This window comes from Eptatretus burgeri, chromosome 11, assembly GCF_056783735.1.
Source record: "Eptatretus burgeri isolate ZD-2024b chromosome 11, Ebu_testis_v1, whole genome shotgun sequence".
In the NCBI taxonomy this organism is placed as follows: domain Eukaryota; kingdom Metazoa; phylum Chordata; class Myxini; order Myxiniformes; family Myxinidae; genus Eptatretus; species Eptatretus burgeri.
In genome coordinates, this window is record NC_140971.1 from 38,008,008 (window position 1) to 38,020,507 (window position 12,500).

Below are 12,500 nucleotides of genomic sequence, written 5' to 3' on the forward strand. Positions count from 1 at the left end.
ACTTTTATAGACCTCTCTCAGTGGGGAGGGGCCTTGGTGAAACTGACGTCACTGTTCGCCCCGATTGGACGGGGCTTCCATGGGTCCGCCCTTTCTGGGCGGGCTGGAAAAATCCGTTCACTCTACTGCAGACTCGCTAAAAAGGACCCACCGCCAGATTGAATTGGGACGCTGGAGGAAGCGGCAAGGAACGGCTGCAAGACCCTGCCTTGGCAAGTCAGAGTGCTTGTAGACAGTGGGTGGGTAGTGGATCGTGACGGGCCGAGGAGTCATGCAGATGGCTTGTTGGTTGTTCGTTGGAGGGTTCGTTGGATGTAAAGATTTAATAACCTAACTAAAAAAAGAAGTCGCAATGCGCGGTTTTGATTCTCCCATTAGACAAAAGGAAGGGACCTGCCTCGCATGTACTTAACGGGATAACTGACTTTTTGGACCTGTATGTTGAATGCAAATGGTTTCCAGATCCGTAACAATATCAAAAGAAGGTCCAAAGATATATGCCAGTTTTCTCTTTTTGTATTCTTTGGCCATAAATTATGTGGAGTCCATATTACTCAAGGGTCCACATTACCTTATTCTTCCCTGTAAATGGAACATTGGCAAAGATGTAGAAATGACCCCAATATAGGCTGCAACTTACTCAAATGAAGAGATATGCTGGCTTCAAAAACGGTCTACAGTTCAGTGATTTCTTTTTTTTAATTTTTACACTACAGTGATAACCAAGACTACTAATTTAGTCCAGACGTGCAGTCACATCCTAATTTCAACTTAAAGTACTTGCTGTTTCAAGAGAGGAGACTAAAGCTCAGTGCAAACAGAACAATTTCATTTGTATATGATGCAGACGGGTTAAATGTTTTTAATGCAGTAACAACCTGCACCGTCCAACAAGAGATGATGTACTTACTGAAAAAGGCCGCCTTGCTCAAACGAGGACTACACAGAGCACCTTGACCTGCTCTTTGGTTTCGACCTTTGGAGTGTACCAGGTAATCGATGATTTTGGTGGCATCATCCCAAAGAAGCTTTTGCATCAGTTTCATGGTGGATATATTCCTCAGTTATTACATGAGACAACTAGAACGGCACTCGGTAGAGCGCTACCTCTGCCAGGCTGAACAGTTTACATTTTGTGTCCCACTCATGGGCCGATCTGCATCTCCACCAAAATCTAATCGGCTTGTTCCTGTGACCAACCCAACTCATCCACCAAGTTTTGTCATCCGTCCACAACTTTTAAAAATGTTGTGTTATATATCGTTTTTGGCCACATCTCTCAATGGTGAAGAATCACTTGAAAAATTAAAAGATTCTCGTTTCTAGATCCGAATCCAGATCTTCATCAAAATCTAATAAATTTGGCCTCGTCACACACCCAAACTGTCCACTAAGTTTTGTCTGAAACCATCCGTTAGTTTTTCTCATATGCTGCTCACAGACAGACCATCTGACTGACAGGAGTTTCCAATTTGACCTGGATACTGAGATTTTGCTATTTAAAACACATTGTATCATGCGAATGACCTCCCCAACCTTTGGTAGTGGAGGTAATTATATTGACAAGTTTTAATTTCTATTGGCAATGCTCGTATAATTCAAAGGCAGGATGGCCTCGAGGTATGCACACTCACCTCTAAGCTGTCTAGCCTGGGTTTGAATCTTGGCCATGTTCAAACCTGTCACACTGGTGTTTTACATGCAAGGTGATTCATCGTCGTGTGTACCGTCCCTTGGATGGAGGTTAAACAGGGCGTCCTGTTTGGCATTTGTGGATGTGAAGGATCCCACGGTGTCCTTCGTGAAAAGTAGACGAGTTGTCACTGGCATCCTTACCAAATTCCAAATTCCTGCCCTGATTTCCTGTGTCGGAGTGGTGACTCATGCCGCATTGCAAATCTAGTCATCAAAACTGCTTAGGCAGCACTGACGCTCTGTCACAAAGTTCATGATCTGATGTGTATAATTCACATTATACAATCCCTCTTGATGATGGTCAAGTTTGTGTCTTTGTAACTGCAAGATTTGAATGACCATTGAAGTTAGTAATGACAATTCCTGTGAGCTTGTGGAGATCTCAAAAGTGAGCGATGACACGTTTCATAAACCTTATATAAATGCTGCCTTACACCTCTTCACCACTCGCCCTAAATGCTTCCCCCTCAACTCACCCTCTAAAATCTTCCCCTGCACCCCACACACACAAACCTTCCCCCACATCTCACACACACAAACCTTCCCCACATCTCACACACACAAACCTTGACCTTCACATGCAACTCACACTCAAACCTTCCACCTCACCCCCCCAACCACCACCTCCTAAAGCCTCACCTTTCCCCCATCAAACCTCCCCCTGCATCTTCCACCATCCCAACACCTCCTCCCTCCTATCTTGTAACTGTGTGGATCTCAAACATCCAGACAGGGTCTCCGCTTTAACCTGACAGATCTCTCAATCCAGGTCACTGCCTATCAACCAGACATCATCTGTTTAACAGAATCCTTCCTCCACCAGAATGTTCCCGATCCCTTGGTGTCTCTCCCTGGTTACTGTATCCTCCAATATGGTAAGCCTGAACCACACCCCAGTGGCAGAGTTGCACTTTGCATCAATAACTCAATTTCCCACTGCCTTTCTACTGACCTTGCACCTCCCATTCCTCAAGAGTACCTCTGGCTATGACTTCCTTTCCACTTCCAACTCTTGGTCATCTGTATCTGTGCGTTGTATCATCCTCATAAAAATGATGACTCCATTTACATCTCTCTCAGCATCATGGACAAACTTTTAACCACTCATCCTAACTCTCTCTTCCTCACTGTATGTGGTGATTTAATTTGCTACCCTGCAACTTTGTTGGGTGGATGGGTGTTGGTACCCCTCTCACAAGCCATGGCACTTCAGCAAGGGAATTCTTTGACTCCATGGGACTGACTCAATCTGTGAACTTCCCACCCAGATTTCTCCCAATGGCAAATCCTCCCTTCTGGACTTGGTGATGACAAACTTTCCCACTAATGTCTCCTACTCTTCCTTTGCTCCAATTGGTTCATCTGATTATATGGTTGTGAAAATCAACATCTCTCTGGCTATTCTCAGACAGCTGCCTCAATGCCGGCAAGTCTGGCATTTCACTCAAGCAGATTGGCAGGGACTGCAAGCAGCCATTTCTCTTCAGGACTGGTCTTCCATATCTACTGCCCCAATGTTAACTCAGCCTGGGAGTTCTTCCACAGAAACCTGCTCTCTCTCATGCACACATTCATCTCATCTCATCCTCAATCATCCTGCCCTTCTTTCCACCCATGGTACACTGAATGCTGTGGTGAGGCAGTTGCTCTGAAACAACTTACCTTATCTTCCTGGAAGGGAAGTCTGACCGTAGACGATTATAAATCTCAGTCCATTCCAAAAAGTTCACAACAAGGGTGTGTCTGCTCTCAGGAGAGCCAGAAATACAACAAATGTGCCACCTCAAGAATTAACTTTCAAACTTGTCTCCCTCCCCTAAAATCTGGTGGCAACTTGCTGGGTCTGTCTCCAGAGTATACTCCCCTTCCATCCCTTACCTCTCTTGAAATAGCACCACAGCCGACAACACTCGTCAGAAGGCTGAATGCCTCAATTCTGTGTTTGCTTCCAAATACTGTGTCCCCAACTCATCACTCTCAGTACCCATTCTTCCCTGTCTTACCCAACTGCTCGTGGACTTTGTCTTTTACACATGAGAATGTGGAGAAGGTTCTTGCAATCCTTGACTCCGACTCTGCTACTGCACCGGAGGGGATCAGCTCATGTGTTGCAAAACCTGCTCTGCTGCTCTTGCATCTCCCCTCTCTGCCCTTTTCCCCCTGTCATTTGTGCCCGGTCATCTTCCATTTGCTTGGAAATCCACCAACATCACTGCATCCCACCTTGCTCTCTAAACTGTCTACCTATGGAATCCAATGCCAACCCTACACATGGCTTACTGACTTCCTCTATTCTCGGAGCCAACATGTGGCACTCAATGGAATATTTTCTTCTCGACTCCCTGGTGCCCAAAGGCAGTCCTTTGGTCTCAGTCCTTTTCCTGATCTCCATTAACGATTTATGTGACTGTAAAATCCCCTGTATCTGTTGCATTTGCTGATGGTGGGGTTGACTCAGCCTGTCATCCTTCCGAGTTTGGCAAAATGAGTACCAGCTTGCTGGAATGATTGAGCCATTCAAGTATCCTGCCTCAGAGTGGCGACCAAATCCAGGATTATGCCCAATATCCCAGGAGACTGCTTCGGCAGCACCAATGCTCTGTACAGAGTATGGTTCCAAAGGATGCATGGATGGATTTGCTGATGACTCCACCTTCTGCCATGACATCCCTCATCCTTCAGCCAGGCAGGCTGCAACCTCTGCACTCTCTGCAGTCTTTGATATAGTAACCAGCTGTTCAACCACTTGGAAAATGTCTTTCAATTCTGACAAATCTCACATTCTCACTCTGTCTCTCCGAATGGACCATCTGTTGATTTCCTCTCATATAGTTCCTCAACAATCTTCTTGAAGAAGTTCATTCATTCAAACTCTTGGGTCTCGCTATCAGCCATGACCTTTCTTGGGCAAACCACATTTCAAAGTTGGCCTCCAAAGCTAGCTGCTGACTGGCATCCTCCATCATACAAAATCCTTCCTTGGCACACCTGAACTTCCATACACCTACAAGGCCTTCATCCGTAGCTTGATGGAATATTGCTCTCCCCTCTCATCTCATATTTTACTCACCTTGATGCCGTAGAAACCAAGGCCTTCGAGATAATTGTAATCTCCCACACTGGAGCTGAGTCCATGGGCTTATTACTTTGCCATTGCAGCGAGGTTGGTGGTCTTTTTATCTTCTACCACCTCCTTTTTGGTCTGCACCCTCTGCTCTTTTCGTTCTTTGTCCCCACCACCCAGGTTTCTGCAGGGCTCGTGCGGTCCACCAGTAACCCCTTTTTGATAAAACATCACTAACCCCTTTCCAGGATCATTGCTCACCTCCACTCATTTGTTGCTTTATTTTCATGCATGTGGAATCAACTTCCACATCCTCTTCAAGCTCATTCTTCCCTCCAGGTTTTCAAGACAGCTGTTCACTTCCATCTCAGATCATCCCCAATCCAAAACCATGATCTTTTCTACCCTTGTTTCTCACACCCAAATCCCTCCTCCTTCGAATTTTCCAGTTTTCCCTCCTTGGAGTTTCCTTCTTTATCTATCTTGTCCACATCCTCTGTGTCCTGTTTTGCGTCCTGTTTTGGTATGCTACATCCTGATCAGTTCAGTGTACGAGGTCTTCCATGAGCCTCGACTCTGTATACAAAAAATACAACCTCAATTTCTGCACTCTGATCTGCAAGCTTGATGAATGGTGTCAAGTCTTGTACATTATCCTCTTCTTCTTCTTTAACGTCCACAATTATTTCCAAATCATTGTGGAGTTGGCCAGGGAAGCTTGGTGAACTGCCTGGTTCGCCAAGCGAACCGCCTGGCGAACCAAGTCATTCACGAACCGCCTGGCCAGGCCTGATGCTCGACTCAGTAGTTCGGGCAAGAATTTGGAATTTATTCAGGGTGGCGACGATAACCTGCCTACTCTTCACGAAGGACACCATGAGATATTTCATGTCCACCAACTAATGCTACCCATTTAACATCCACCTGAGGAATGGCAGACACATTGATGAATCACGCTGCATGTGAAATACCAGGATGACAGTTTATAGCTGTTCCAAGATTAAAACCCAGGCTGGATAGCTGAGAGGTGAGTGTGCATACCTCCAGGCCACCCTGCTATCTCTCTTTGTATATTATGCTTCCATTAATATAAAGCACCATTTTCCCATATACAACCCCAATGGTGTCCAAACTGTTGTTTTTACACCACACACACAATTGTGGTGTTAAGCAATTGGTTCATTTCTGTTTGTCTGTCTGTCTGTCCACAAAGGTCAGTTTATGACCAAGGAACAACTTAATTTCAATTGAATATTACATTTTGAAGACGAATCAGAACATGAATATGAAAATGAACCTGAAGTTCAGCAGTACTTTTGCTCTGAATTTGTCCCTGTTACACATGCACAGAGAAAAGTGAGATAATATTTTTACTCTGTCTTCCATGAGTGTGTCTGACAGTCTGACGGTCAAACAAAATTGAAAATTCGACCAAAATCAATGGTGCACCATCGCAAATCCCCATGTTTCCCACATAAAGCAAAGTTGAAAGATGGCAAAAGGTTCCACCAGGAATTACCCAACATCAAATTTGAGTTTAATTTATTTTTCTGTTTTGACCCCTGTGACCCCAAGTCCCCATCCCCTGGGACATGAACTGTGGGTCAAATCCGAAAGAAATCTTCAAATATTTCATGCGTCCACCAATGTTGATTGTACATACAAAGTGTCATTAAAAAAAACGTTTTAAAATGTGCCCGTAATTGATTGAATTTCTTGGTATTTGACCTTATGACCCTGCCCCAGGGGGCATTGCTAAAAATCATAGCTGTTTGTCTTCCACCTTCGTGCCATGTGGTCATCATAACTGCAAAGTTTGGTGAATGTCTGCACAGCTATTTCGGAGGAGATAGTGTGATGGACGGACAGACAGACGGACTGAGCCGATTACAACATCCCCCCTTTTTTTTTTTGAAAAAGTGTGGGGGTAATCATTTCTAACAGGAAACTTACTGTTTTTAAGGATGTCACAAAGTATACAAACAACAGGCATGAATAACGAATGTGACGCGTTAAATAGGGCAGTGTAAAAGAAGCTGCATCAACGGCGGCAAGCTTCTGAATTTTTTCTTCAACGACTTTTCAAATCTTTATTTTGTTTCAATTTAATTATATACTTGAACACTAGAGAACACAATTCACCTTTTTGGCACATTCAAAACCATTCCGTTTAGCATTACTTGGACAAAATATTACATCATTTTACATCATTACAATTCACAAACAATCAACTAATCAAATTGGCCCCTCGTAGACTTCCCCCTTGTTCTTGTTTCTCGAGATAGTGTGGGGTAAGGTGTTCTGTGAACTCTCTAGTTGTCTATGTCATCATATTCCCTTTTTAATGGCAAAGGATGCCATGATAGAATTGTGTGCAAGGGGGAACAGAAATTGTCTGTTAACCAAATTCTGTAAACGTTTCATGTCCTGTGACAGGCCATCTCTATATAACATTTGCATGGATTGGTGTAGGGTGGGGAGCGATGGTCAGATTGGTTTTGTTCCGATGGTCAATACCAGCGGAAGGCTATGCTGATACAAGAGAGTGGTTTGGTGGAACACAATTACAATTGTCGTGTTTACAATTTATTTGTCATCATTTCTGCGATTTTTTCTAAAATGCATGTCACTAATCTCTGTGCTGCAGGACTTCAGCAACAGACCACTGTTACAAGTCTGGGCCCCAACAAATACTTGCCTTGAAAAGCATGATCAGCTGCTTTCCGGTACTTCTTTGTTTTTCCCTGTCCCTGTACTTGTAATTATAATTACCTTCCGATTACATTCCATGATTTTCCATGTTTGTCCCAAAGTAATTTGCCTGAGCAGTTCAAACTCCTTGCCAGGTGCATGAAATCTCAATGTTATCCCATTGTTTTTGTACTTTGGTGATTAAAACATATCTTTTGGAGTGTATACTCAATCAACAAACCAATTATTTTAGATGTCATTTCCGTCACCCATTTTGAGCAACTCTCTTCAGCTTGCAGGTTGCCCACGTCCGTTGTGCAGCAGAAACAGATTTTACAGGTTTATGCTGGTACAAGATTATGTTTTCTAGTCTTGCAGTTCTTACCATCTTACAAGGTGCCTTCTATCCAGTGGCAGCCACTGGAATGTTTTCTTGGATGCTCATTCTTAAATGGTACCAGACAGTTGGGGTATGCTCTCCCCATGAAATAGTTCGTTTTTTTATTTATTGCATTTCATGCATTTTAAGGGCTATTTCACCAATTTGATTTCTTCATTATGCTGATATTTTTTCCTGATTGCAACTGGGTATTTTGAAGCTGGAGGAAAGCCAAACAGCATCTTAGCAAAACCAAAACAGCTTTCACATCTCTCTTACATCTGTTCGTTCCACCCACACTATGCTTGTGATGAATTGAGATGGATAACTAGTTACAGCCTCTAAAATCAACTCTGGCAAATTCCAAGCAAACATCTCATCCACAGTATTCACTGTGATTATGTAATTGCAACTCTCCAGTTTGGTATGATGTTGTTTATGTCGTCGGACTCGTCCAAGTTTCCTAGTCCGAATCCCAACGAACCCCAATAAAGCGGTCATGGTGGCTAACTGATTTGGGCGCTCTGAAAATTTTGGTTCATGTACCTCATCACAACTCTCAACATTAATTTCCCACTAATTCCTAATCCCGTTGGGATGACAGAAGGAATAACGAGGAAGGTATCTAATCTACCAGCCAGCCAATGACAAGATTCTAAACCCCTCTATCACAATCATAATTCCCGTCTGTCTGCTCTATTCTCGTCTTTGCTTGCTAATTATCCCTTCCTCTAGGCCACTGTGTGATATCGATGGAGGCCTTGTGGCCTCGGCCACCATGCCCACTTCTGCCATGCACTCACTCTTCTTGGGTCCCCCACAGAACCCCTCGCAAGCGCACTTGGTGCACCTACATTTTCGCCAATGTTCTTCTGTGACACTGTATGAATTTACCTCACGTCATTCCCCTTCCTTACTTTAGAGCTCATGAGGGATGCATCTCTCCCCCCAATTTACCTTACAACCCCTAGTTTTCTCTCAGACTTGCGCGGGGCCCTACGACATGCACACAATATGCCATTTCCTTTTAGTACTCCAGGTTTTCCATAAAACCAAGAGGGAGCATATCAATCCTTTCCTAATTATTCTCTGCTGGCCCATGCACATGAGAGCTCCACAATGCAACAGCACCCCCACCCCCCTCCCCCAGCCTGGCTTCCATGTTTTCAAAAATGGCCATCATGACAACATGTTTCTGGTTTAAGTCTGGGTTGGGTGGTGACACTGGCCTGCTCCTACTTGGTGTTGGTTCTGCGCTGACTGTGTTTTTTGGGGTATGTTGCTACTGTGTGCGGAAAGTGATTCCCTGTATCCTCCACTGCGTCCTCTACTTCCATCTTGGCTGGGGCTGCAGTGGCATTGGACCAATATGCTCCCTCCTGGTTCGAGCTGTCCTGATCACTCTCCATTTAACGATAGAATTTGGCCCCAAATCACACGCTCGATGCAAATTTTGCTTTGAGGCAACGGTTTCCCATGCATCAGGTCTGAATCCCACTCCTGACACCAATATTGTAGTTGTCATATACATCTCAGTTGCCCGACAAATCATGTCAATGTGGTCGCGTCGGCCAACTAATTTGGCACTCCAAATCGGGTTTTTAGCCCTGTTTGCCATGTTACCTTAGTCAGGTGTAATTCCTGAGGCAGTCAAGCAACGCACTAATTGGTTCCATGTGTCTGATTATGATAATTAGCAATCTAAGTGGAGATTACCATGTGCACATATAGTCTCTTCATGGATGCTAATTGCCCAAAGCTAATCTGTCCTTTAATGGATGTTTATAGCTGATATACATAACTAGCGATCAGAGCAACTGGAATACTCCTCAGAGTACCTCAGAGTACCAAGTGGATTGTAATGGTGTATTTGCAACAAGAAGGGTGGGGAGATAAAATAAGCAAAACAATTTTATATACCAAAACCATACATGCCCTGGGTAATGAATAATCGGCAGATCTTTAATTACATAAACATTTAAGGCCTCATGCACACCACAGAAGGAAGGACTAGGAAGAAATGACGACACTGAAAATCCCCAAGGTTGTACCCGATGGGATGAACTAGTCCATCCATCCCATCCATCCATTGGGACCATACTCTATGGAGAGCATTGGTGCTGCCTCAGCAGTCTCCTTGGCTATTGGGTACAATCCGAGATGGGTCACCACTTCGACACAGGATACCAGCAAGCTGGCACTCATTTTGCCAACCTCAGAAGGCTGACAGGCAGAATCATCCCCACCTGGTATTAATTCAACAGCCAAGGGGGATTTGAATTCAGAACCCTAGGATCCCAAGCCCACCACCCGAACCATTAAGCCAACACCATGCATGAACTAGTCCCAAGTGCAGATATTCCTGGTGGGAGGTATAGTTCTTGCAGCAAGCACGGGCCAATATGAAGGGAGTTTTTTTTTTGTTTGAAGGCTACAGGCGCAGACTGAATAGTCCTCATCGAGGTCAAGCCTTAAATATAAGAACTGCATGAATGGAAAAGTAAGGAAAGAGAGAATAATCTAAGAGTTTTTGAGGAAGTAAAAAATCTGCTTTTTGAAAAGGGGAAGGTCATAAGTGTTTGGGGAGACGTGAGAAGGTAAAGAGTTCCAGTGTTTGACAGTGGAGGGGAAGAAACAAACATTGTAATGGCCCACCCTTGAGTTGCCAATGGCCACACAATAATCATGTGATGTAGTGGCTTGTCGAGTATTCCTTGGTCTCGCTAATGGTGGAGGTAAACAAACAGCAAGTTCTTGTGAGCAGAAACCGAAGTTAGTGCAACCCTACTTTGCGGCGCAATTTGAGCGGGTCGAGTTTTGAGGTTACATTGGTAGAGTGGACAAGTCAAATAACTTTGTATTGAATTCTGTCCAGTAAGTATGAGTTGCTGGTTGAAGCTGGTTGAAAATCAACCCTTTACATAGTTGAAGCAACTGTTCAGAGGAGAAAAATCTTCGATATCTGAACAGGACTCCTAATTTATTCGACGCAGACTTAGCTATTTGTGTAATGTGTAGATTATAAGATAAATTTGATGTTTGAGTGATACCTCGTAGGTTTATTGTTTCACATGGTGTAATTCTAGAGCTTTCAGAGGAGATTGAAGAATTGAGAGGAGTTTTAGACAGAGAAATGAGAATATATTGGATTTTTGAAGCATTAAACTTAACGTGATTACATTTTCCCCACTGGGAGATGTTGTCCAAATCCAAATTTAAAGAGGTGCCTGTGATGAAACGAGATGTAGAAGGAGTGAGGGAAGACGGGGCAGATGGAAAAGACATGGAGGAATGTTATGTTGAGTCCTCAGCATACGAGTGCATTTGGTTATTTGTGGAAGAAAGAAGGTCATTGAGAAAAAGAAGGAGGAGCGTTGGGAACAAAACGGAACCCTGAGGTGCACCGCTGTTGATGGGGAAGGGGGTTGATGTTGAACCATCAACAATTATGGAGATAGAGCAGTCAGAGAGAAAGCTCGATATGAGAGAGCAGAGTGAGGGAGGAAAGCCGAAAGAGGGAAGCTTGGATATCAAACCCCGATACCAGACTCTATCAAAGACTTTTGAGATATCAAGGCCTACAACAAAGGATTCACCAAAGTCTCTCAAAGAAGAGGCCCAGACATTCATAATGTAAGAACGGATATCACTGGTAGATCTTGCCTTGTGAAAGTCATATTGATGGTCAGATAGAAGACTGTGAGATTCAAGATATTTGAGAAAATGGGAATTGAGAAGACATTCAAAGACTTTGGAAACAGTGGAAGTCAGAGCAATAGGACGGTAGTTAGAAGGATTTGAACGATCACCCTTCTTTAAAATAGGCTGTACTAAGGCATGTTTCCAGGTAAAAGGAAAAGTTTGAGTTTTTAAACAAAAATGAAACAAATGAGCAAGCACAGGTGCAAGTTCTGAAGCACATTCATTCAAGACATGGGGAGGAATGCCATCTTGTCTGTAGACCTTGCTTATGCAAAGAGAGAGGAGTATTTTTTGACTGCATGAAGAGATTATAGGAAGGGACAAAGGATTGGTGAGGGGAGTATCAGAGCGAGGTGGAATGTTTGAGGTGGTCACGGATATAGTAGGCATGGCTTATGGTGTGAGCGTATTGGAAGGCTGGAGGCAGATGGGACCCATGCCGTGAGGAAATCTCCAGGAGTTTGAGTGCAGGTTCTCCAGCAAAGTTCCCTTGCATATCCTCCCAGCGGTTCGCACTGCACTCTTTTATTGGGAGTGCCCCCTCCCTCGGCCCGTGATGCCACTAGTCCCACCCCGTTCAGCTGCCATTGGATATATTGCAGATGGGGTAACCTGCCCTGACTTTACACCCACTTTGATGATGTGCTTTATTCATCATGACACCCTTTTACTACCTTTACTAGTGTCAAAGGCTTGTTGAACCACTGATAAGAACATAAAAGACAGATTACAAATGTATGAAACATAAAAAAAAAGGTGTGAAAGGAAAGGATATTTGTTTCAAAAGAGGGCAAAATATCCTGCTTGTGAAATTGAATTCGGCAATAACATTATTCATGCCTGTTCTTCCATCATTTCAAAAGTGAATCAATGTTTGTCCAAGTCTTTCTCGATTTTGTCCTTCAACTCCAATGTTGGTGTCCCCCCCTGTCCCCAGTCTCTCGATCTCTCGATCTCTCGATCTCTCGA

The 12,500-nt window shown here is 43.9% G+C and overlaps 1 long non-coding RNA gene across 3 annotated transcripts in view; it reads left to right on the forward strand.

Moving 5' to 3' along the window:
* LOC147016893 (uncharacterized) overlaps nt 1–12,500 on the forward strand; it is a 120,926-nt gene that overhangs the window by 30,499 nt on the left and 77,927 nt on the right. For all 3 annotated transcript variants that reach the window (XR_015049239.1, XR_015049237.1, XR_015049238.1), the window contains one exon: nt 7,407–7,485. This is a non-coding gene — a long non-coding RNA (uncharacterized LOC147016893). The remainder of the gene's footprint in view (nt 1–7,406; nt 7,486–12,500) is intronic.